At 45.9% G+C, this 27332-nt stretch overlaps 1 long non-coding RNA gene across 2 annotated transcripts in view; it reads right to left on the bottom strand.

Moving 5' to 3' along the window:
* Positions 1–305: 305 nt before the first annotated feature.
* The window catches only part of LOC111771074 (uncharacterized), a 47901-nt gene continuing 20874 nt past the window's right edge, over positions 306–27332 (bottom strand). The window contains exons 1-3 of one of the 2 annotated variants that reach the window (XR_011433535.1): positions 8571–11963; positions 919–1080; positions 306–469 (exon numbers count right to left, since the gene is read on the bottom strand). This is a non-coding gene — a long non-coding RNA (uncharacterized lncRNA). Of the gene's footprint in view, positions 470–918; positions 1081–8570; positions 11964–27332 lie in introns of those variants that run through there. The other variant, XR_011433534.1, reaches the window with a different exon arrangement.

Here is a 27332-nt window from a genome sequence, read left to right as displayed (position 1 = left end):
ACCAGAGCAGATCCACTGGCGATCTAGAATGAAATCAAAACCCAAGCAAAGGGGATGGTGGTAGCCAAGTGGACAAGCCGATGCCTGTGACTCTTTCCCCAGCACACACTGACAGGGGGCCCCTGGGACAGCAGGACCAGCTCCAGAGCCCACGTCTGGGGCACTTCTTCGCCTGGCCTGGCAGGGGCAGAACGTCCAGGTGAAAAGTGCCCAGGACCAGCCCCTGAGGCAGGAGAAAGGCAACTGAATTTACAGCACTGCACACAGATTGTCCCAAGCCGGCCAAACTCCTCAACCTGTTGTCCTCCAGTTTCACCTCGTTCATTTATTCATTCAACAATAGAGGGGAGCCTGCTTCATGTTTCAGGCTCTGGATCCAAGTGAAGCTGGGCTTGCGCTATAGTTCTCCTGTTTCCTAGCTGTGTGTCCTTGGACAAGTCACACAACCTCTCTCAGTCTGTCTTCTCACCTGTGGCAGAAAGACAATAATAAAATGATCTCAGTGGGTTGTTCTGATGATTAGATGCGACAGAGTATTCTTCCCAGAGCCTGAGCAGGGTGAATACTTGGTAAATGGTAACTTTTGTCGTTATTTTATTATTATGTCTATTATCATTATTATCATTTCAGAACTGTTAGCATGGGGGTAGAGGGCGCTTCTCCTCACTCATGACCATTCCTTCCATGTGGGAGAGGTCCCAGTTCACTCCTGGTTTCTCTCTGTCCCCTGACTCACTGACCCCCAGGGCAGAAAGAGTGATATTTTTATTCCGGGAAGTTTGGAAAAAGAAATGAGGAAGGTGTGGCCCAGACTCTGTCTTCGTCTTTCTCTTGGGAGTGAGCCTGTCTGCAGGGAGCATGTTCAGCTCTGCCCCTCTACCCAGTAAGCTTCACAAGAACCTTCCAGAGACACTGTACCTGGGGGAGGTAAGTCTTTTTAGGCTGGGAGCTCAGGATCAAGAAATCCACCAGTCCACAGATATAAGCCACATTCTCCACTCTATCAGTAACAAAGATGGTACCATATTTGCGTCTCCAGCTGCCAAGTCTTTCATTTCACTTCTCAATCAGTTCACAACTCTAGTGAACAAAAGAGATGCTATTTATGGGGTGCCCCTCAAATCCCACCAATTAGAAATAATTATTTGCATACACGTAGCTGAGATTGGCTGCATCAGCTCAATGAAACAGTTCAAAGGGAGCATCAAATTCAAACCCATAGACTTTTTTCTTCCCTGGAATTCTACTGGCATCCCCATCAACATTCCAGATGCTTGATGACCCTGTAATTTCTAACAGAAATTTACAGTTACAGTATATAAAACGCAAAAGTAGGGCTCCTTCGCCCATTTACTGTCCTTAGCCCATTTCCCCCCTGGAGCCAAGGGTAGCAGTTTTCATTGCCACTGCTTATTTTTTGTTTAGGTCTTCCTCCCCTGCTGCATTCCAGATCCTTATCCAGGCCCTGGTGCGGGAAGGACTTCTTTTATGTGGTTTTTCTTTATGGGCTTCTAGAGCTCAGCTACCTTCGGTCAACTAACAGCGCCTTTGGCTCCCTGGTCATCGGGAGGGTTTCATTTGTGGAGACTGACTCTTGTTTGGGAACGGCGATTGCACGAAGGAGAGAGATGCTGAGATTAAGGAGGCCAGAGCATTCCAGCTCAATAAATCAATCCCCTTTTAATTGAGTCCCTGTCAGTCAACATTCTTCCAGAGACGGGAGGGCAAGGAGCTTGTTGGCGGAGTGATTCCTCACTGCCCTTTGTGCTGATCCGATTGTCAATCAGATTAAGCCACAGCAAGGAGAGGCTGCTGCAGGGGCTACTCCATCTGTTCTTGTCACAAGAAAGTAGCCAAATGGAACATCAATACGCTTGGCTCCGATTCGGAGCTTCTGAGAAATTTCACCTGGGTTTTAATCTCTGTGTAAACAACCAAGTTCTAACCCGGGCCAGTGAAACCGATCAGCTCACATCACACATTTCTAATGCTTTTACGGTAAAGACCATTCAATCATTGGCTCCATTTTCCTAGGAGCCTCCAGTGGTTGTTTGATAATAAAGCTTCTACTTGGCATCTAAACTTATGTTTTTTCATAGGTGTTCTTGACTCTCTTGTTCTTCCAGCAATATACTAACAGGAGGTTTACACCCACAAGATGAATGAAAAGCTCAGCCATGTTATTACTATTAACCAGATTATTCATGAAAACTAAATATTTCAGGATATTGAACAGTGTTTGGTTTTTTGGTTCTGTTTTGCTTTCTTTCTCAAATTTTAACGTACATGAGAATCACTTGGAAGTCTTATGAAAATGTAGATTCTGATTCAGAAGGTCTAGGGAGGGCAAAAATCTGCATTTCTAATCCGCTCCCAGGTGATGCTAATGCTGCTGGTCTATCTACAGACTTTGGGTAGGAAGAGTCTAGAACTAACTTAGACTTTCATCTGGGTAATGTTAAAGTGGTTAACACCGTCTCCTTAGTCCGGGTTCTGTAGTCTTGCAGACCTGGACAAGTTGTTAAACCCAACAAGCCTACTTTCCTCATCAGGGTCATGAAAGTACTTAGAACGGTACCTAGCGCAGAGTATGCATTTAACAAACGGCACTGTTTATCAGCATCAGCATCTATCTCAGGGCTGGGCAAACTACGGCCCCCAGCCAAGTCTCTCCTGCCACGTGTTTTTAGAAACTGTTTTATCAGAACACACCCACGCTCGTGTATTTCCACACCATCTATGGCTGCTTTTGCACTACAACGCAAGTGTCGAAAACCGTGTGGAAGACAAAGCCCAGCATATTTACTCACAGAAAAAGTTTGCCCACCTCTGATCTATCTCATTTATTCAACAATAAAAATTTACTGAGCACCTATTGTGTACGAGGTACCAGGCTGGGCCCTGGAGATAATGAAGAGTTTCTTCCTCTGAAAGATCTCAGCAACTAATAAATATTTAATTAATCCTTGTGATATCCCAGACACGCACTTGCCTCCCGTCCCTCATCTTTAAAATGGAGATCATAACAACACCTACTTCAGAGTGTTTGCTGTGTAGACTCAGTGGGTTAAATTCTTAGAACAATGCCTAGAACATATTGTGGACAATAAATACCAGCCATTATCATCATTAACCTTATAGGTGTTTTCATTTAACTTTTACACCAACAAAGGAGTATTACCGTTGCTATTTTATAGATGTAGAAACTGTGAGCACTCGAGATCTTTAGTCTTATTAATCTAAAGCCTCCCTATGCAGTCAGATCACAAACACCACCCCATCATCCTGTCCCACATCCTCTCCTACAATCTGGCCCAGGACAGTCCTCAAATTCGATACAATGATGTTAATAAAAATATCACCAATAGCTAATGCTTACCGATGGCTAGTTACAGGCTCCATGTGGAGTGCATGATCACAATCAATGAAAAGCTATGAGGCAGGCAACTTCTGTTTTTCGCACACACAGATACAAAGTCGTCAAAAGGCATCGCCTCACATCTCATAAGTGATAGAGCCAGGATTCGAACCTAGTCCTGTCTGACTCCAGGATCCACAAAACAACCCCTACCCTCTATTGCGAACATCAGACCATGAGTAGCTCGCAATAAACCTTTGAGGAGCCTCACAAATGGCACACGTGATTCCAGTGCCGAGCAACAAACATCGCCCCCCATGAATCAACAAAAACCTTCCCAGGCCTTTGGTTTGCTGGCAACGGGTGAGTCAATCACACAGCTGTCTTGACCTCTGCCCTCAGGAGAACAAACCAGAAACTAAAGGTAGAGGGTGGCCAAAGCCATTCAACAGGCCATGTGACCCAAGGTGGGTTCTGATCCTGGTTGATGAACATACCTCTACCTAGAGCCTTAGTAGTGGGCCTCACGCTGTGAACATGCAATTAATGGGCGCTATACAGGTTATACGTAAGCTTGTATGATGACGAGCTTCGAAATCAAAGAGAAGAGGATTGAAACCACAGCTCAGTCATTACCAGATGTGGTTCCTCAGGCAAGTTCTCATCTTAGGACCTCGGTTCCTCTCCTATACAATGAGGTCCATGACAGTGCCAACTTTGTAGGGTCATGGTGAGGATTAATTGACATAAGGGATGTCTCATGTATACAACCATGGTATGTCCATGTAAGCCCACAGTAAGCGCCATTTATTATTTTCATGACCCCAACACAGCCCTGGCCCCTGGTAGGTCTCTACCAAATGTTACTTCAATTCCCCTCTAATTTCCCTGATGAAAACCTAACTGGAGACATAAGCAACCAGTCCCTCCCATCCTGAATCAAGCCTTGAAATCTTTTTAGTCAATTTTTCCTGTAAGTTCAATTTTATGGCAAGAGAAAGTAGGTCTCCTCTCAAAAAGCATGGATATGTTGTTGCATGTAACACAAGTGCTTGGCTCACCTCTTCTCCATTCTTTTTCATTTAGACATACTCTACTTTCATTGCTGATTGATCTTTATTCAATCAGCAAATCTTTATTGAGCACCTACAATGTGCGTAGCGCAGTTCTCAGGGTTGAGGATACAGAATCACAGCAGACAGCAGGCTCCCCCCATGGAGCTGACGTTCTTGTGAACAAGACACTCAGGTGAACAAGTAAATCACACAACTTCTCATTGTGGTTAGCGCTCCGAGGAGAATAAAGCACGACTGTGTGAAAGCAACTGGGGGTGAGTTTAGGTTGTCTGGTCCTGGAGACTCTGAAGGATGGGGAGAAGCAAGACATGCAAAGATGGGAAGAGCATTCCAGGCCAACTGAATGGCCAGCGCAAAGATAATAGAGTGGGGAAGAACTTGGTCTGTCTCAGAAACACACAGATGTGATGGGGGAGTAGGAGGTGTGTCAATCAGAGAGGGACAGGAGTGAGAGGCAGCAGCCTGGTCTCAGAGTGATGTGGATTAAGGCTGTCCCAGGTAGAGAAGCCCAAGGTGACCTGGCCTACATGCCGATCTATATCACCCGGTGGATTTTTATTGTATGAATTAGGGCTGCCCCAGGGAGAGAAGCCCAGGGCATCCTCACCTACATGCCGATCTATATGACCAGATTCATATCTAAAGTTATACGACTGCACAATAACCAGAACCCATCTGCACTGAAATCATTTAATGACTTTTTACATCACCTTTTCTTTTTGCAGTAAAAATAAGTCACATCCCCGTGCCTTATAAATTTAGCTCTAACCCTCAGCTCAGGGCAGCAGCTCTTCACTGCCCATGGGTCCTGTCCCCATGCAGAAGCTCTGACTGCCCATGGGTCCTGTCCCCATGCTATTCCACACTATTCTCTAAATAAAAGAGCACTACTGCCAGACCTTGAAAGTCCAAGAAATCTTTCTTTCGACTCTTCGGCTCACCTACCCCGTGTCAAGAGGGTCACTGGAGCTATGGGGAGGAGTGAGGATCTTTTTCCAAGTGGAATTAGAAGTCATTTGAGGGTTTAAAGTAGCAGATGGATGCCATCTGATTTTACTTTTAGAGCAATTGCTTTGATTGTATGTAGAGAATGGGCTGGAAGGGGCCAAAGGTAAGCGGGAAGGCCAGTCAGAGGCTCCTGCAGCTGCAGAGGAGAGAAGATGGAGAACAAGAGTGGGAGCAGGGGGAACAGAAGGAAGCAGAGAGATTTGGGATCTATTTTACAAGTCAAGCTGATGTAGGGGAGAAAGACATTTCCTCTACCCTCTCTGGGTTCTTCTGACCGGAGAATGAATTAAATTCACATGAGACTGAATAACAAGAGAAAATTAAACAAACCTTTATAACATGCATATATGGGAGAGGCTCAGGCAAACTGAGCAACTCGCCAAAATGGCTGAAGCCACTACCTTAAATATCATCTTCAGCTAAAGACAAAGGAGGATGTTGGGGGTGGGGGGAGTCGGTTACCGGAGGTTACCAGACAAGTACAGTAAACAAGAGTAAGATTATTACGCAGATTTAAGGCCTTGCCTTCCACATTGATTAAGAGTTTCTAGAGATAAGGTCATCCCCCCCTTCTTCTCAGTACAGAGAGGGAGACACCTTTACAGATGGAGATTTCCTCTACAAATCTAAATGTCTCTTAACAAAGGGTAAGTAAATTCTACTTTTCAGAGTTTCTTTCCTGTCTGCAGTTTTTAAAAGTAATCAGCCCAAAATAATCCTCATGCCAAAGAGGCATATCTTGGGGTGGCCAATTCCAGTCCCCAACATCGACCTGCCTAGTTAGATGTGATTAAAGAGAGAAAGATAGTCTTTCACTGGCAGCAGTGAAAGATTGGGGATGTTTGCACCAATCTACCTTTTGATCATGACTTTGATCTGGTCCATTACAAGGTTTGTGGACTCTGATCCTGATCTGAGTTAAGAGCATTAGAAAAACTGGCTTTAAAGGTTCAGTGGTCACTGCAAGCAGGAGTGGCCTAAAACGAGACACACTTCTGAAGATATTTGCAGACACCAGTATGCCCAAAATGCCTGGGTGTCACTAAAGACAAGAGCTGGCCAAATAACCTGGTTGTGGCTCCATCCTGGGAAGTTCCTCCTCCCTATAGGCAGCATGAGGCAGTAGAAAGAGCATGGGGATGGCACCCAGAAGGGTCTGTATTTCCACCTGAGAGCTCCTCACTTGCCAGCTGCCCAATGGTGATCCAGTTGCTTAATCTCATTGGGCATCAGGTTCTGATCTGCAAAGTAGGGGCTTACAGAGAAAACACACACATTCTGTCCAGCACGTAGTCACTGCTGAGTAAACTCTAACTGTCTAACATCATTGCTCTTACTAACCAGTGATAGGGTTAGCTTTCCTGAAGTTTTTCAGAGCTGACACTCCCTGAGGCAGGTTTCAGAGTAAGAAAAAGTGTCCTGGGCCACCACACCCCTCCTACTTTATCTGCTGTGTTAGTCTGGGTCTTCCAAGAAGTGGTCATCAAGATTAGATTAAACATGCGAAAATTTTATTAGGGGAAGCACTTTCAGGAGAAAATGGGAAGGGAGCCGGGTAAGGCTGGGAGAGCTGTTGGACCGCAGTGCAGGTCTGACCCTGAGTGAAGGAGAGAGGGAAGGACAGGTGGTTGGAGGGTCCTCAAGTGCTGAGCCATCTAAGAAAAGTCGGGCAAAGCTGCCAGGGAGTCTTCAAGCCAAAGTTGACCGTCGAGGGAGTCCCATGTCTCCAGGAATCGTCCCTGCCACTCTCAGTTGCTGGCTGGGAGCAATCTTTGGGAGGCATGACTTTGGAACAAACACTGAAAGATTGAAGGGCCCAGCAGCAGAGCCCTCGCTCAACACGCTCCCCGTAGTCAGGGATCTGCGAGAGGCATTCTCATGGATGCTGTGTGTGCTGGATCCAAAACCAAGGACTTGAAACCTTTTCTTTTGAAAGCCTTTACTGGTAAAAATTAGAAGTCAAGAAGTAGGTAACAAAGTTAGAGAGTTACAAAATCCTAGAAATCTTACCAAATTCCCATACTCCAGGATCCTGCTCTTGAGGGTCTGATTTCCCCTCTACAGTGCCCTGTAGCATCTCCCCTGCCTTTTGAGCGTCATGGGGTAACTTCTGTTCTTCTCTCCCCACACAATTTGGTCCATAAAATGGGAATTTCCTCAAATACTCGTGGTCGCTCAGGAAGCCATCCTCTTCACCCCGTCTCTCGTGCCTCCTTGGGACAAGGAGGGGTGGCTCATGTCCTCAGTGATCTGGGCAGAGCTTTTCATCCACTGGGCTGCATTAACTAGAGGTGGGTCTCTGCATGAAAAGGCAGTTTTGGAGCCGACCACTCTCCCCGTGGTGGGGGATGTATGGGGCACGTCATATGCAGCGGATGGGACGAGATTGGTTCCGCAGACCCAATTCACCCCATACGTAGGCACTAGATTTGAGAGAGCAGAAGCAGAAAGTCCAATTTCAGCCTCAGTTCTAAGCCACATTCTCCAATCCGGTTTTGGATAATAAAACTAAGGTGGTATCTGAATCCTTATTGATCACTCATGCCTATTTCCCAGGTTGGTTAGAATCCATGGGGAGGAAGAGGCGTGATTAATCAGCACCTCAAATCTCCAACGAGCCAGGCTGGAGACACTTGGATTATTGAAGGAGGATGATTTCTGCTGACACCACTGTTTGTGTGGTGGAATCCATAGACCCCTCTGGAGCCTCGTCTCCAATCTCAACCCCAAGTGCCTTCTGAAGGTCTTTATTATCTGTGCCTGTGATGAGGCTCTTGCAGCCTTTTGTAGCACTTTGCCGTCACTTGCCTCACCTCTCCCCCGGCAGACCTGCAGCCTTGGGAATGCTGGTGAGAAGAAGGTTCCAACATAGCGCCATCTCTTCTCCTCTACCACAAACAGCCTCCTCACCACAGCGCAGTCAGGCATTCACACCCAAGAACTGTAGTTATTCGTTTGTAAAGTTTCCATCCCAACATGGAGATCATCTACCACCCCTCTGATAACTCGTCTTTATTCATGGAAGACTTTGGCACATGGTGCTGAGTCCCTCCTTCTCCCAGGCCCTTCCCCCATCCCAGGTGACTGGCACATGGGTGATCCATCCCTTGACCTTCATCATCACCTACCTCCATGCATTCCTGCGGCCACACCTGGACCTCGGCTTCAGGAGGGACGGCTCCACCTCTGAAATCTTAAAATCAGACAACTCACTTTCTGCCCAAAGCCTCTCATTTCAGAATTTATCCAAGGGTGGTGCACAGACCCCTCGAATGAGAACTTCCTGGGGTGTTTGTTAAACACGCAGATCCCAGGCGCCACCTCAGACCTACTGGTTTAGAATCACTAAGAGGGGTACTCAGAATTTTCAACAAGCTCCCTCGATGATGCCTATGCACAGTTGAGTTTATGAAGCACTACCTATCAGTCCAGCCCTGGCATTGCTGTCACCACACTGGTCCTTCAAATCCACAGAGCCCTCTGGTCCTTGATTCCTCTGTGTTCACTCTACCTTCCCTTCCTGCCTTCACTTCCTTCCTGTCCAGCATAGACACCAGCCTCCACCACTTCAACCCTCTTGCCCAAATGGGCCAGCTTTGTCCAGCAAAACCCTAGCCCTAGGACAATCCAACTACCTGTCTTTTCCATGGGGGCTCATTGATTCATTTATCCTTTCACTAAAATTTTGCTCAATGCCCAAAGTGCTCTAGTCATTATATCAAGTAATAGCGTTTGCTCTGTTTTTATTAAATCAAAGGTCATCTGCTCCTGAGAAGCTCATGGCTGAGTAGGGGAGGGCCATAAAATGCTAAGTTCAGTAAAAGAAGTAAGCACAGGATGCTATGAATGCATGGAGAAGAGGATCCCAACCCAGTCTGGGGTAGAGAAAGATTACGCAAACCTGCTGGGGGAGATGTCTCTGATGAGTCGTAAAGAATGATGAAAAAGAAGGAGACAGATAAAGAGGAGGAGGCAGGCATTCCAGGCCGAGGGGTCAGCATAAGCAAAGGCAGGGAAGTGAGAACAGCATAGCAGGTGTGGACGTGAAAAGCAAGTCAACGTTGCTGAAGCGTGAAGTTCATGGCATGGAGGGGTGATAAAATTTCCCAAACAAAAACTCAGGATATATGGCCCCAGTGAGGTGGAATGTTCCAAATCAGGAATGTCTCAGAAAATACCAGAGATGATGTCACCAATATACTGAGTAGTTAGGGCTCAATCTACCACCTTTTCTACAAACTCCTGCCCCTTCATGCCCCTCAACTCCTTGCTCAAAACCACAGAGAATAAAATCCACCATGCAAGATTCTTGGGGACCTTTCTCACATCAATCCTAGTAGTATTTAAAACAGTGAAAAATAAAAAATAACCTAACTATCCATCATTACGAGATTGGTTAAATCAATTGTGGTACATTCAAACACACTATGCCATCATATTAGACTTTAATAATAATAACATAAGAAAATCCTCATAACATAAAATTATTTTAAATAAAACAAGCATATTCAGTATATTGAGGGACTTCTATTTTTTAAAAAAAAATAAGTCTACATATATATGGTAATGTAATATAATATCATCTTAGAACAAATAAATAGAAATAAATGGTTAGATTCCAATTTTTTTTCTAGTCTTCGTCCAATCTATTCTTCATGCTATAGTCAGATTGATATTTCTAAAATGCAAATCTTATCCTGCCTAAAACCTTTCAAAGTTCAAACTCCTTTCTCATGGAACCCAAAGGGCAATATCATCTGGCTCCTTTTCAACCCCTGCCCCTTTGCACATACTGCTCCTTCTCCTGAAATGCCCTTCCCCATTCCCCTCACCTGCTTGACTAGCTCTGCTCATCCTTCAAAATGCAACCTAGATGTTACTGACTGTAGGAAGCCCCCCTGGCGACCATCACCCTCACACCCTCAAGCCATACCCGGTACCCGTCCCGTACAGTCCCATCACATTCTGCTTTCCCCATAGCACTTTTCATCTTGTGTTGTACTTGTTGGCTTCTTCGTTTCTACACTTCACCAGAATTTAACCTCCGTGATGGCAGAAACCATGTTTGTCTTGTACACAGAAAAATGTCTCTATTAGTTATCTATTGCTGCATATCAAATTCCCCCAAAATTGGTGGCTTAAAACAACAAACATTATGGTCTCACACAGTTTCTGAGAATCAGGAAACCAGGAGTATCTTAATGCGTGATTCTAGCTCGGGGTCTCTTGTGAGGTTATAGTCCAGATATTGGCATGGGCTGCAGCCATTCAAGGCTTGGCTGGGGCTGGAGGATCTACTCCAGGACGGGTCACTCACATGGCTGCTGGCAGGAGGCCTCAAGGTTGTCACCACATGCGTGTCTTCACAAGGTTCCTTGACATGGCAGCTAGCTTCTCCCAGGGAGAGCAAACCAAAATAATAGAAACTCAACACCCATTTTAATCCCCATTTTATATATAAGGAAACACAGAGAAGTCAGGTTATGGGTCCAGGGTCACAAAGCTAGTTGGTGTCAGAGGCATGATTTGAACCAGGCAGCCTGGCTTCAGACCTCTTGCTCTGAATCATTATGCTATACTGTCTCTCTGGGCAATTCAGTATATATTTGCCAGATAAAAGAATCTACTATTTTTTAGGAGCAATATGTAATATATGCTTCCATAAGTTACCTCACTTTTGGTTCATTTGTAATTTATTCCAAGCACTGGACACGTTGACCCCAAGGAAAATCCCAAGATTCTGGAGCATTCATGGCTTGGAAGGAGAAGGGCAGCCACAGTCCTTTGACTTCAGACAGCTGGTCTCATGATCCATTTGCATGAGAAGAGTGGGTTTCTCCGAGAAGGCCACTTGAGCTCAGCTACCTCAGGCCTCTTGAGCCAGCAGGCCCAGCATCTCCGCTGCAGACTAAGGCAGTCTACTCGTCCTTCAGCACCTCCACTCCAGGAGATGAGGCTGGGACCTGAGTGTGCAGGGTGAGGCTGACAGCTGCAGTTTGGGCCCAATGACTTCACTGGAGAACCATTCTCTAGCTGCCCTCCCCAGGCTACAGGAAGCTTGGAGGGAGACGGCCCCACAGTGAAATCACCAGTGAGGCACCAGGCACAATGGCACCCTTGTAGGAGATAGCTTATGATCTCCTGGGTCTAGCAACACTGAGCCAGAATCCCCGCCCCAGCCCAGCCTCACCCAGGTGCAGCCCAGTGCAGCCTGCAGCGTCCGTGAGCTGGTATTAATCTCATCCTCCAAACCAAAGCTTGGAATAAACAAGAAGAAACCAGCAATATTCCCTGTAGGAGAATTTTTCAACCCTCTCCTCAGGTTTAATATCGTAAGAGGAGAACTTGAACATCCTTCTAGTAAATTACTATTCACTCTAATTTGAATATAGGGGTTATTCATATTCCAATGCCCTATATAGACTAAAGGACAATCCTTTATTCTTTTATAAAACCTTTTCCCCACCTTATCCAGAGAGGATTTAGGATTTAGACACACACAACACAGCAAAATGCCATAAATTATGTCAGCGTGAGAGAAATCAAGACTGAAACATTAAATGGAGCCAGGAATGAAGCAAATACAGAAAATGTATACTGTGGAGTCCTCTATACTTGGTGTTGATGGTTGTACTTTGGCTCTGAGATTCCTAGCAACCAAAGTGAAGAAGAAAACCTAAGCAAACACAAAAATCACAGTGTTCAGCACATTTCTTGCTAAAATACTTTGCTTCACTAAAACTTTTTTAAAAATCACAGTGTTCATGAGATTAAAAGCAGCCAATTTCTCGGGAAAAACACAGCTACCAGAAAGAAATTTATTCCAAGATTTATCTTAAAGAGACTATTAAATGAGGTAGGGAATAATATCCTCATAAAAACTCTTGGTGCAGGCCAACAGTATTACTCTAAAAATCAGGGGTTGGCAAACAACAGTCCATGAGCCAAACTTGGCCCTCAGCCTGCTTTTGTAAATAAAGTTTTATTGGAACATAGCTTTGTTCGTTTGTTTACATATTGTCTATGACTTCTGCACTACAAACTCAGAGTTTTATAGTTGCAGCCAACACACCCCAAGGGGACTCCACGATGAGTCATGTCCCTCTATAATCTCCTCCCCTTGAGTGTGAGTGGAACCTACGATTTGCTTCTGACCGCTAGACTACAGCAAAAGCGATGGGATGACACTCCCTTTATTGCATTACATAATATGGCAGAAGTGACGGGATGTCACTCTCTTGGTTGTGTTACTTCACGAAGACTGTCTTAGCTGACTGGAGAGAGAGCCCCCTACCAGCCTTGAAGGAGGAAACTGCAATGATGGAGAGAGCCTATGGAGAGGGCCACACGGCGGGGAACCACAGGTGGTCTCAGGAGTTAAGAGCCTCCGTCCTATAGCCACAAGGAACTGAATTCTGCCACAACTGTGTGAACTGGGGTATCATTTCTTCCCCTGCAGATGAGAATGCAGCCCAGCCACCTGGTTAACAGCAGCCTTGTGAGACTCCGACCAGAGGACCCAGTGAAGCCATGCCCGGACCCTGGTCAATTGAAACTGTGGGATAATACATGTGTGTTGCTTAAAGCTGCTAAGGTTGTCATAAATTGTTCCTCAGCATAGAAAACTAATAAACCACAGAGCTCACACAGTCTGAAATATGTACTATCTGGCCCTTTACAGAAAAATTTCGCTAATCCTTGCACTAAAGCACAATTCAGAAAAAATGATTCTATGAGGAGTGTATGAGGTTTTCAAAACACACATCGAGAGAAGTAATAGGAATGTTCAGAGCATTGTTAGCATTGTCGGAGCCATTAACATTGACATAAGGGAGTACATGACACAGCTGAGCAAGGCCTGTGAAGGCAACTAAACCAGTTAGAGGTCTCTGGCGGCAAACCACACAAGTTGACTGTGGCTACTTTATACAGGAAAAGAATATATTTGAAATTCATCAGACAATTCACAGAATCAAAGAAAAGACTGGTGACTTATCCTCAGAAAAAGGCAGAGACCAGGACAGCTCTAGGGGTCTAAAAAGCAGAAATGACTCAGCAGCAGGACTCTGCCACCAGCATGAATGCACCCTAACTGATGGCTTATATTTTTTTGCACCTCTGAGTTCAAAATTCATAGTCCCCAAGAGAAAGAGGATCTGAGTGACTGAAGAGGGGCAGACACTTTGATTGAACCCACCATGGCTGCTCAAGGGACGGGAGAGATTATTCCCCAAAAGAGATCAGGATGCTGGAGCTGGACGATGGAGGAATGGATGCTGAGCAGCCACACTTGGCTGCAACTGCTGCCAGCTCCATACCTGCGTTCCCTCCGTTCCCTCATTCCCTGGCACTCACCCATCCACCCGTACATAGCCCGGGAGCGTTCTCACCACACTTGTCCTCGCAGAGTGATGTCCACCTGTCTGGAGTGTAAGCTGCATGGGGTAGAGACAACACTCACCTTGTTCACCATGGTAACAGCCGTGCTCAGCAGGTGCCCGGCACATCATGGGTGCTCAAAAAGGATGTGTCAAGTGGATAGACAAAGCAACAAATGAATGAATGCTCAGACACACCAGCGTCTGAACCACTCCACGAAATCTCCATCTGGACAGACCTATATCCTTCCCCGACTCCCTTCCCTCCCCTCTGCAGGAAGCAAGAAGTTCCTTGCTTCTCTCTCTTCCTAGTCCTCTCAGCAGGCCCGCCCATTCCCCTGGCTACAGTTGTCCAGCAGACTAGCTCTTTCCACGACTAGCCCCTGGTAAGCGGTGCTAGGAAAATAAATATCCATGGTACGGATGTTGCTGTATTATTTTTCTCCCTGTAATACCGTCTGTGAAATGCTATAAACATCAGTGCAATAGTTCTTGCTGCCTCAAACCGACGATGGTTTGAAGCTGAGGGACGGAAGGATGGAGGAAGAGGGGAGCGGCTGTTACAGGGGCCCCTTTCAGGAACTTGATGCTTCTGGAGCCTCCAGAAAGTCTGATCCTTGGACCCTTGCACCAGCCAACACTGCACGCAGAGAGCCTTGCTCAGTGAGAAACCAAGCTCCAACAGAGGCATGGACAGCTGTGCCAAACTCAGCTCCATATTCATTCATTCATTCATGTGTTCATTCATCATATATTTACGGAACACTTTGTATTTGCCACACACAATCCTAAGGCGCTGAGAATACAGCAATGAAGCAGCTAGTTATGGTCCTTGCTCACAGAGCTGCAGATTAATGCTAAATACAGACAACCAGCCAGACAGTTAAAGTCCAAGGTGGCAAACGCTAGAGGAGAGGACACCTGCTCTGCTACAGGAGCACAGAAACGGGGGATTTCACTGGACTCAGGTAGCCAAGGAAGGCTTCCTGGAAGATGTGACACTAAAGCTTAGACTCAGAGGAAGAGTACGAGTAAGCACAGACATCCCATATCTCACAATAAACTAATGTGGGATCGGGTACCAATGGCAGATACACACGCTATGCACGTGGCCACTCTCCTTTTCTGCACCATGGCAGACATAGCAAATCAATCTCAGTGCTCTTCACCACCGAGGCAAGACATGGCCTCAGAATCCTTTTTAACACAGAACTCCAGGCAGCCACTACCAATCATTTAGAAGTGGCACTGGCGAGCCAACCAGTGAGCCGTCACTTGGTGCAGGGGAGAGAGGGCTGGACCTACCGTCAGAGGACCAAGGCTGTAGGTGACCCTGGGGGAGCTGCAGCCCATGAGAGCTGCACCAGGGGCTCCCTGTGGAGCCGGGGGTAGGGGAGAAGGCAAGGGGGAGAGGAATTGCTGCTGCCAGACGAGCAGGCTTCAACATCAGTGTCCAAGCACGAGGAGACACGGAGAGGAGGGAAAAGTAACAAGACCAGATGATTGTCAGCGTGCTGGCCTGTGGACAAGGGCTCAGAAGAGGGCTGTGATCCTGGAAGAGGGCCTGGGATCCTGCTATTACGCGAGGCTGGATAACAGCAGCTTTAGGGGAAGGTGTGGGTTCAGCATCACAGCACAAAGAAACCACGCCAGACAAGGCCACATGCCAGCTCTACTGCCAGTCCGCTGTGTGGCCTTGAGCTAGTTACTTCCCCTCTCTGAGCCTGAGGTTCCTCACCTGCATAATGATGATACCTACTTACATCATCAGGCTGCCGTGAATACCAATGAAGACAAGAGTTTAACCGTGACATGCTGTGCAAATAGTGTCACCATTATGTACTAGCTGTGGAGCCCTGGGAAAATTCCTTAACCTCTCAGCACCTGAGTTAATTCATCTTAAAAACAGGAGTGATAATACTCACTAACACTTATATTGCATTTTGTACGTGTCAGGCATTGTTCTGAAGAATTTCGTGTGTTAATTCATTTAATCCTCACAGAAACCCTCCAGGGTAGATGCTCTTATTATCCACGGCACAGAGGCACAGAGAGGATAAGCAATTTGTCCAAGGTCACACAGCCAGTACATAGGCAGAGTCAGGATTCATAGGCAGGACGTGTGACTCCAGAGCCTGCATTTATAACCACCCTATGATATAAGTACTTATAGGCCTGTCACGTGGGTCAAGTGGATTAATACACAGAAAGCATTTGAAATGATGAGCACTCAATAATGTTAGCTATTATCAGTATTACTAATGGAAATTAAATAGATATCCTTTATTTTGGGCACAAATCATCATGGGGCTTTTGGCAATTTCTGGAGGTGGGGTATTTTAGGAAGCTTGAAGCATTGGAAGGAAGTGAAGGAAGGTGGGACCGTTCTTCCAAGAAGAGCGCCATCTTGCTGGGCAGGGGGAAGAAAACTGGCAGCTGCCACTCATTCCAAAATGAGCTTGAGGGTCAAGGCTTGACGGGTTGGTTCCCGACCCCAACAGCACATTCAAATCCCCTGGGGAAGGGGAAAGGTGGGGTGGGGGGATGAGCACAAAGGGTGAAGTGGTGCACCTACAACATGACTGACAAACATTAATGTACAATTGAAATTACACAAGATTGTAACCTATCAATAACTCAATAAAAAAAAAATCCCCTGGGGATGGGATTTTTTAAATGCTGAGGGCCAGACTCCATGCTTGACTTACTGATTATGACTTAGTGATTATGAATTGCAGTAAGGATCGAGAATGACAATTGTTTCAAAGCGCTTGGGGTCTGGGGCCTGGGCCTCATCTCATCTCTGTCTACAGTACAAAGGTGATCCACAATAAGGCCAAGACCAAAGTCCTTTGCCAAAATCCAACCAGGAAGGTAAGGTCCTTAACCAAAGAAAGAAAATTAAGTCTGACAGCCAAAACCCAGCAGCATCGTGTCCATGGGCACGAGGGGTAAAGACACACTAACCACCTTTCTATCTCCTCCATCCAGAAAACGTGCCAAAATGAAGGACGGGAGACAAAGGTGAAGATGCCGCCTGGCTCTGGAAGTGCACGTGTATGCGTGTGTGTGAAGATAGGCTTATGAAAAACAGCATACTCAGGGCAAGACCGTAACCACCAGCTTTGTTGTCCTTTGCTACGTTCTCTAATGAGACTCAGCCCATCACAAATACTAGATCGGCTTTAGGTCTTCAAAACACGCGGCTCAGCAGCCTGCTCCTGCCCCCTCCTCTACATCTCCCCCTCCCTGCCCCAAACTGAAGCTGGTCTCGAAGCCAATAGCACACATGTGCGATGGTGCTGTCTGCCTCCTGATTTCTAGTCACTGCCTCAACTTGGGTGGCAAAGCCTGAACAAGCCAACAAGGACATAGGCAACCATTAAGGTGGACTTTTGTTCCCATGCATGCCCCTCCAACTCTGGAGCAGTCAGAGCAGGTGGGAGGAGTGAGACCGAACCACTCTCCAGGTAAGAAGTAGGCTGCAAGTGCTTGAGCCCTGGACTAGCGCCCTGCCCAGCTCCCCCCGGGCCCAGCATTTCCCATCACAAGACAGGCTTCCCACCCCGCAGTAAAACGATCAGACCCCAGAGGCCCAAGGACGCAGGACCAGTTCCCTCCGGGTTCGGCCCTGCCCCACCTATCTCAGCCCCTTCCAGGGCCTTTTTCACGTCACTTCCAGAAACCACATTAAGCATCAAAAATAGGGAGCAAATTAAGGCAGGGAACTGGTTATAAAGGTGTTGGAAGTTCTGCAAGAGCAAAGGGGAGAAGAGAAGTATTACTTAGGGATCAGGAAGCTTCTGCTAACCTGGGGCTGGAGTCACAATTCACCAAGGCTGTGAAACTGCCAGCAACGCTGCTGAGTCATGACTGCCTGCAGTCCGGGGCCTCAGGAGCCCACTGCTGCTGCTCTGGGGGCACTGCCAGGAGCAAACAAAAGTGCTTCGCTCATCTCACAGTTTCCCACCGACACAACTCGCCAGCAGAGCCTAACAGGAAGCCAGCTGTTGCAAGGGATTCCAGGAAAAGGAAGTTGCTAGGTTCCAGTGCCTAATATACCGAAGAGAGTATAGAAGTAGGGAACTGAGAGCCAACAGTTATTGCCTAGGTAAGTGCTATCATTACACCCATTTTACAGATGAGGAAACTGAGACAGAGTTCAGACAACTGGTAAGTGGCAAAACCAAGATTCAAACTCAGTTCTATTAAGCTCCAAAGATCCCAAAGACCACGGCTTTAACCCCTCTGCTGCCCTGCCTCTAGCCAAGCCACTTCACGTCAATCACCTAGATGATGCCTACATAAGGAACAAAGAGGTTTCTGGGCAGTCGATGGTGAGTTCCGAAAAGGCAGGACCTATGCCCTACGCATTGTATCAGTTAGCATTTGCTGAGTAACAAGTAACTCCAAAACTCAGAAGCTTAAAAAATAAAGATTTATCATTGCTCACGGGCCTACAGGTGAGCTGGGGGGTCCTGCTCTTGTTTGGGTGTAGTCATTGTCTGTGGTCAGCTGCAGTTAGAGGAGAAAGTTCTGCTGATTTAGGCTGGCCTCTCATGTGTTTTGAGAATCAGCTGGCTACTGATCAGTCTAGAACGACTTCAGCTTGGACAAATGAGCTCTTCTCCACACACACTCTCATCCTCTAGCAGACTCGGCCAAGCTTGTCCACGTGGCAGAAAGAGGAGGTGTGCGCACAGTCTCTTGAGGCCTAGGCTCACAACAGGTGCAGCTTCCCTCACTTCCTCATCTTCTATCATCCAAAGCACGTCCCAAGCTCAGCCCAGATTCAAGGATGGGCAAATAGGCTCCACCTCTTGATGGAAGGAGCTGCAAAGGCATTACTGTGGTCTTCACATCTGAGTCCCCTCAAAATTCCTATGTTCAAACCTAACCCCCAAGGTGACGGTATTAGGAGATAGGACCTTTAGGAGCTGCTTAGATCCTGAGGGTGGAGCCTTCGTGAATGGGATTCGTGCTTTTCTAGAAGAGACCCCACAGAGCTCCCTAGCCTCTTCCACCTGTGAACCAGGAGGAGTGACTTGCTAGAGACTGAGTCTGCCAGCACCATGATCTTGGACTTCCCGGCCTCCAGAACAGTGAGAAATAAAGGTTTCTTGTTTACAAGCCACTCAGTTTATTGTATTTTTGTTACAGCAGCCTGAGTGGACTAAGACAGCTATTTTGTACAGGACACAGAAACAGACAGGTCATTGACTGGGATCATAGAAGCAATTGACCAGTCCAGCCCACTGGCGCCCCTCCCACTGCCTCCCACAGGGCCTTGCGCCGGCCGGGAGCCCACTCCCGTGAGGCTGTCAGCTCACGTGGGCAGAGACTTTGTCAGTCTTGCTCTCTGCTCTCTCTCTAACACCTGGCACCCAGCAGGGGCTCGAAGCTTGAACATGTTCATCCATTAAAGCAAACAGCCATGGCAAAGGGTGTTCTCATCTCCTCCCAGGCACAATCCCATGAAAACGCAACCTGTCGCGTCCCTCTCCTCAAATGCAGTCTCCACGAGTACCACATCCAGCAGGGTGGTTCGCAGATGCTTCTAAAGTGATGTGAAAAATTCCTCCAACTTAATGTCACCTCGGACTCCAGGATCCGAAAGACTCTCCCCACCCTCCAAGACAAGAAAGAAAGTCTCTCCCCACCAGACTCCCCCCTCCTTTTGTTGCTGTGGTGGTAACGTTTGGGGAGAGGAGAGCAAAGCAGACAGCTCTCTCTTCACCTTTCTTTCCATGACATAGAGCGTCTAAGAATGTGCGGTTGCCCCAGCCGGGGGTGACTGACGGCGCACGAGCTGAGCGTGCGGCCGGGATGTCAGCCCCAGCACATGCGGCTCCTCCACCGGGCTGCAGCATCGGCCAGGCAGCAGGGGGGCTGTCGTGTGCATGAAGAGAAAAGGCTCCAGGCTTCCTACCCAGCCGAGAATGTGGCTCAGCTGAGATGTCTCGAGATGGACAAATGTCTGGCCGCAGTCTCTGAATGCACAGACATACGCACAAGCACACACACAACCTGTAATCAGCAATCTGCGGTGTCCCCAGACTTCCCCCTTTCATGCCCTCTTTCTTGATACCAGCCTGTATTCCTTCAGTGGGGTGTCATGCTGACACTTTAGGACCGGTAGGGGCCCCACCTGAAGAACCCACTGGACTCCATTTTGGATACTGAGTTCTTGCATCTTGATTTCTGGTTTTGCCCATCCCTCTACATCCACAGCCAGCTCTGGTTCACCCCCTAAGCTTGATGCTTCTTCCAGTTTCCCCTCCGGACCCGGGTCTCAGCCTCCAGACAGCCTAAGCAGAACCTCATCCCTGGGGCTAAGTTACGTGTTCCACACCAGCCACTCCATCCTCAGCTCGCACTCCACCAGTGCCTCCCATCTAGAAGCAAGACAGACCTCTCCCCACAGTCAAACATTCAGGACCCACCAGTGTGGGCTTCTTAGGGGGCATTCGCACTGTAAAAGACAGACCCCCACCCCCACGGGCCAGGGACCCCAAGGCACTTTTCAGAGGGATGCAAATGTCCTGTATTGCAATTACGCTGGTGGTGACCCAACTGTAAACATTTGTCATAACTCATTGCTGCATTGGTCCAAAAAGCGTAAATTTACTCTACCTCAATAAATCTGGCTTTAAAACCTTCTTAAAAAGAAGTCTCCAGGGAAGCCGGTCCCATGACCGAGTGGTTAAGTGTGCGCGCTCCGCTGCAAGCAGCCCAGTGTTTCGTCGGTTCAAATCCTGGGCGCGGACATGGCACCACCCATTGAGCCATGCTGAGGCGGCGTCCCACATGCAACAACTAGAAGGACCCGCAACTAAAAATGCACAACTATGTACCAGGGGGCTTTGGGGAGAAAAAGGAAAAAAATAAAATCTTAAAAAAAAAAAAGTCTCCAGGGTTGGTTCTCTGACTCTTCGACCCGCTGAGGCCAAGGCTCCAGTTTGGTGGGGAGGAGTATTTTAGGATAATGAGTCAGGGTGGTGCTTTAGGAGCGACAACCTGCTTTCAGAAGAGCTCCTCGAGTCTTCCTCTTGCAGCTGCTCTTCTTGGATGCAGTGAGAACCTGGGGAAAAGGTGCTTACCGTCTGCGAGGGTTCATTTCACGTGTCAACTTGACTGGGCTCAGGGACACCCAGAGAGCCGATGAAACACCATTGCTGGCGTGTCTGTGAGGGTGTTTCCGGAAGAGATTAGCATTTGATTCGGTAGACTGAGGAAAGAGACCCACCCTCAGCAACGTGGGCGGGCATCATCCAATCCTTTTGGGGGTGCAAATGGAACAAAAAGGTGAAGGCAGAGCAAATTCCGTCTCTCTCTTCTTGAGCTGAACCGTCCATCTTTTCTTGCCCCCGGACACCTGAACTTCTGGTTCTTGGGCCTTCGAATTCCGGAACTTTCGCCAGCGGACGCTCGGTTCTCAGATTTTGGGCCTTGGACCAGTTGTTACTCCATCAGCTCCCCTGTTTCTTGGGCCTTCAGACTCAGGTTGAACTATATCACCAGCTTTCCTGGGTCTCCAGCTTGCAGACAGCAGACTGTGGGACTTCCTGGCCTCTATGACTCATGAACCAATTCCTATAATGAATCTCTTAGCTATAGCTAAATCTATATCAATCTATATCTATCTATTGTCCCATCGGCTCTGTTTCTCTGCAGAGCCCTGACTAACCCACCAATGTGATGGGGTGGGGAGGGAGGCAGGAGGGCACCGAAAATGTTCCTTCCAGCCTGAGATGCTCTGGAGGATCCAGGAGAAGAGAAGTAGAACAGAGAGGAAAGAGAAAAACTAAAGGAGGGGGGCTCCAGACATCCAGGAAAGGGAGATTCAGCATCCTCTAAAACACCATCCGAGAAAAGGAAGAAATGTTTTCGGCTTCCTCTGGACTCTGAGCGTGTCCCGGAGTAACTGTGATCCAAGCTGGGGAGCTAGCGAGGGCTTGGCAGCCGGTGCTGGATGTATGGCAGGGGTGCTGCTTAACCAGAGAGGAGAAAAGTCACGCCAAAGGGGGAGACAGGCTTGAGCAGAGGGATCTTTCTGCCACTACTCAAATCCTAATTCTCAGTCGCCCAGGCCTGGCTGCTAGCCCTCAACCAGACGTAACAAACAGCCCCTTGCGAATGGGTCTATCAGCTTCCAGCTCTGCTGGTTCGCTGCAGCAGGGTCTGGGGAGAACTTTCAGTCCCAGGAGGCAGACGACTGGGATGTTTGCAAACTCCTCCCTGGAACCCTTTCCCTCCAGAGAGTGAGAACGGATGGAAAGGTACAAGGCCAAGAAGGAGAGAGGACAGGGAGCGGGCAGGCGGAGCAGGCTGGACGGGACCCAGCCCAGAAGACTACAGGGCGGAGGTCAGCGCTTCCCAGCGGGGCACCGGAAAAGAGTCCTGCGTCTCTGCACGCATACGCCTCTCCCTGTAAATCCTTTCCATGCTTTGTAACAGCCAGTGCGCATCCATCTGTCTTCGTGAATCTTCACAGCCTATAAATACTTAGTGAAAAGGAGAATAAGGAGAAGTCCAGAACTCTGGCAAAATCCTCCTCAGAAATAGAGGCAAGGGCTCCCCTGTACTACATTAATTCTTGCATTTTTCTTTAATTTGGCAACTATGTATTTGACAAAACATACGACAAACATATGAGAAAACATATGTTTTGTCAAATACATAATTGCCAAATTGCTCCAGTGGCCACAATTGCACTTCTGGTTACATACCCATGAGAAATGGGTGCGTATGTCTGCCAGAGGACATGTGGAGGATGTTCACAGCAGCATTATTTGTTATACGCTCCAAACTGGAAACAACCCAGCTGTGTATTCATGGTACAGTGGATAAATAAATTGTGGTATATTCGGACAACAGACTGCAATACAGCAGTGAAAAAGAACTCCTAGGAAGCCAGACATAAGAGCAAAGCCTACAAGGTCATTTATAGGAACCTCAAACAGGCAATACCAGTCTCTGATGGCAACAGTCCAAATAGTAGTTGCCTTTGGGGAGTGCCCAGAGGGGCAGAAGAGAAACTTCTGGGTGTTCATAGTGTTCTGTTTCTTGATTTGGGTGGCCAGTAACATGAAAGCAACTATTTGTAAAAATTTATCAAGCTGTACATTTTAAGTTTGTGAACTTTATGTATATTGTATTTTAGTAAGAAGTACACATGAAATGTGCATCTGTCTCTATCCACCTACATATACATTCATATGTGTGTGTGTGTAGAGAGAGAGAGAGAGAGGCATTCACTAGGAACTTAACACTTTAAAAATTGCACGGTCGTGCTCTTATGGAACTTACAAGTGAGTGGAGGGAAATACATTAAGCAAATGATCACCCAAAAGAAAAAACAATAACAAACTGTGGTGAGTGCCGTAAAAGGAAAGTGGGGGAGAGTGTAACACGAGGTCTGGTTTAAACCCAGCATCAGAGAAAGCTTCCCTGAAGAAGTGACACTTCAGCCAACGTCTGCAGAGTGGGTAGAAGTTAGCCGATGTGCCTTCAGGCAGAGGGAGGAGAACTGAAAAGGCTCTGAGCAAGATGGGCTTGGCCCTGTCTGACAGACAGGGGAGAGGACAGCCAGCGAGGAGCGGGGGTACGCAATAAGCCGGGAAATGTGGTACATCAGGGAAGATTCAGCGGACAATGTGAAGGATTCTGGATTTTATTCTTGGAGCAGTTGGGGGCCACTGGATGCTTTTCCACAAAGAGCAACATAATCCTATTTGCCTTTGCTAAAGGTATCTGTCATTGGTGCATAACAAAAATTGCAAAAAACGCAAAAGAATACGCTGGCGATCAGGAAAGAGGCAATCGCAATAGCCCAGGTACGGACTGAGGGGCTGGTGACAGAAACTGGTTTATAGATTTCAGGTATTGGAAATGTAATTTACACCGGCTCTGGTGAAAAAAATTAAAGAGACACTACATTAAATATAAGCAAAACACAACAACAAATAAAAGCTTTAGTGGCTGACAGTAGCGCCCACGTATCCATATACCTCCACACCTCTTGCTTCATCAATATCACATTTAAAGTTAGCTCTAAGGCCTCTTTAAACTCAGAATCTACATATTTTTCTGAATCACTTTTGGCCGTGTGCAGTGAGGTACAACATCGGGCATAGGATCGGTAGGGATCCTAATAGCTGACATTTAAGGAGCACTTGCCATTTTCCAAACATCCTTCTTAGTGTTTGTGTTGAGTGACTCATTTAATCCTCCTGACAACTCTGTAGGGTGTGCTGTTATTATCCTCATGGTAAGCTGAGGACATCGAGGCAGAGAGAAGTGCCCCAAATTCCCTAGCCATTGAAAGGCAAAGCAAAGATTTAAGCCAGGCAGCACAGGGCTAGATCTCATCTTAACAGATAGACTGTAGTTCTTCTCGCGATCAAATCTTTGATCTTGACCTTTTTGGAAACTTTGACTAGTACTGGAGTTTGTTAGCATTTCCAATTTGGCTAAATTAACTGTTCTGTTCTTTCCTTAACTAAAGCATACCCTTATGAAAGTTAACTAGCATCTCTTGAAAGTCAGCCGGAAGCATTTGATGGCTAGATGTTGGGTGCTTGATGTCCTTCATGACACACAAATCCATCACACCAACCACTGTTGGCTCTGAAGAGCCTATGCTGTATTCCAAAATATTTGGCAATTTCAACTGATGTGTGACGCAAGTTCTCGTTTCAATGTTTAATCCTAGGATAACTTTTTTGAAGAAGCTTGATGAAGGGGTCAACATTAAGTAATAGTTAACTCTATAAGGATGTTGAGCTGATGAATAGAGGAAAGTTGCAGGTGTGCTGGAGATGACAGCTCTGTGACAGCCAACTCTAGCGCTGGGCAGCTGACAAGTTTCTTTTGACATCCATTGTAAGATGCACACCCTTTTCAGAAGAAGATAAAACATATGAAATAGCAAATTTCAGTTTGAGGGGAATAAGGTATTTTGGAACTGAATCTCCCTTTTTTCTAGGCAAGAAGTCAGTCTCCCACATGGCAGGAGCCTGCCCCTTTCCCTCTCTAGTCTGACTTTCCTACATCTCATTCTAGACTTCCAAATAGTTCCCCTGTCTCTCTAATCCAAATACACCAACTGTAAGGTAAATGCATTCTAAGTATCTTTGGAAGCCTGTGTAAGGGTGTGGCCTTTGGTGTCAGGTAGCATTGTCTCATATTTTATTATTACCATTCATCAGCCTTGTAAGTATGAGCAGGTTACTCTCCATTCAGTTTCTCCTCCAAAAAAAATAGGATAACAGTATCTACCTCTAGGTTTCTTAGGAGGATAAAACAAGAGAGTACATAGAAATAATTTAACATAGAGTCTGGCCCCCAGTCACTTATCAATGAATGTTAAGCTGCTATTATATCATCAATATCATCACCGTAGCAGCAGATCTCTGATCTCTTATTAACCAAGACTCTTAGTCAACTGGTTAAATAGAAAAGTCAGCTCAAGTGAGAAATTAATAATAATAGAAAAGATATATTCCAATGTCTAAATCTACCTTTATTGAGTAGCTTGCAGCAGACCAATGTTTTATGTGAAGAAAAACCAGAAATGCCAATTAAAATACAAAAGTAAATCTGTTTGAAGGCATCAGAGAGTTGCTGATGCAGCCAGTACATGAGAAGATTCTGGAGAGAAGTGAACCCAGAGGAGGTAAGCCAAAATTCTCCTCTTTTTTTCCCCTGGTGACATTTGCAAGGTATCTAGGCAAAAGACAACTGTTAAGGACAGAGATGATGCCGGGAAAGCTTTCAAAAATCTCACAGAGCTGCGGAGATAAAAATTATAGTTCAGGGCTTCCAAGGCAGCCAGGAATTGAGGGACCAAGATCCCTGAGAGAAGAGAGGCATAGAGAAGTGAGCCCAACAGGCTTTACCCTCAAAACACTTGCCCAGAGCAGAAAGTTGAGGCCAAGCAGAAATGTGCTAAAAATTTAACCCTACAATGCCTTGTCTGTTGACTCTTTAGGATTCTAATACTGATGCTGAATAAACAAGGATTTTTGTTTTGCTGGCATTTAAAATTCATTTGTAAAGAGGACGAGAGAAGAAGAGTGCCAGAGTTCATGTTCTTAACTGCTGGGCGACGTGGGCTTGGTGATTTTCGCTTTAACCTTAATGTCTTTAGCATATTTTGGTTGAATCATATATTTTCAGAAATATCTAAGAATCCTGGAGTTTGCCTGAAATAGTACTATACCTAATTTAAAAATTGAATCTATAATTGAAAACCTTCATGAAGAAACCTCCAGGCCCAGATGGATTTACTGATGAATTCTCTAAATATTTGAAGAAGAAATAACACTAATTTTAGAAAATCTCTTACAAATAAAAGCAAAAAAGAAAACATTTCCCAACTTATCTTATGATGCCAGCATAAACTTGAAAACAAAACCTGACAAGGACATTATAAGAGTTGAAAATTACAGGTCAATCTCTTTCATAAATATTGATGGAAGAATTACAACCAAATAGTACCTAACCATATATGAAAAGAATACTATATGACAGCCAAGTTGGGTTTATTCCAGCAACACAAGATTGGTTTTACATTCAAAATAATCAATCAATATAATTCACCATGTTAGTATAATATAGAAGAAAAATCATAGGACCAGTTCAATAAATGAATAAAAAGCATTTATAAAGCTAACATCCATTTGTGATTTTAATAAGTCTTAGCAAACCAGACCTGGAATAAACTTTTTAAATCCTATATATATATATGTATATATATATATATATATATATACACATATATATATATTCTTAAAGCTACAGAAAACGTACTTAACAGTGGAATATTAAAACTTTCCACTTGAAATCAGGAATGAGATGAGTGTCTGCTGTCAGCATTTTAGTCAACATTGTACTGGAAGTTATAGCCTGTGTGATAAGGAAAGAAAAAATAAATAAAAAGTATAGGAATTGAAAAGGAAGAAAAAAGATTACCCTTATTGACAGATAACATAACTGTGTACACAGAAAAGCCAAAAGATTCTCCAGACAAATAATTAAATTACTAATGGAAACTAGAAAGGGTTAGCAGATATAACAATATATTTTAAAAATAATATTTTGATACACTATCAATAAACAATTACAATTTTTTTTTTTTTTTTGCCTGAGGAAGATGGTTGCTGAGCTAACATCTGTGCCAAACTTCCTCCATTTTGTATGTGGGATGCTGCCACAGCACAGCTTGATGAGCAATGTGCACGTCCATGCCTGGGCTCCGAACCCACAAACCCCAGGCCGCCAAAGCGGAGCATGCAAACTCAACCACTACGCTACCAGGCTGGCCCCACAAATGAAAATTTTAAGGCTACCTATACAATATCAAAAAAATCAACTACTTAAAATTAAAACAAAATATGTATAAGACTTTTACACTAAAAACTGCAAAGTATTACTGGGAGAAATTTTAAAAGGACTAAATAAATAGAAGCATCCACTATATTTTGATGGAGAAGAAGACTTGATCATTTA

This window comes from Equus caballus, chromosome 28 (genome assembly GCF_041296265.1).
Source record: "Equus caballus isolate H_3958 breed thoroughbred chromosome 28, TB-T2T, whole genome shotgun sequence".
NCBI classification, from domain to species: Eukaryota; Metazoa; Chordata; class Mammalia; order Perissodactyla; family Equidae; genus Equus; species Equus caballus.
Note: the sequence above shows the minus strand (reverse complement) of the source record. Positions and strands in the feature narration are given on the sequence as shown.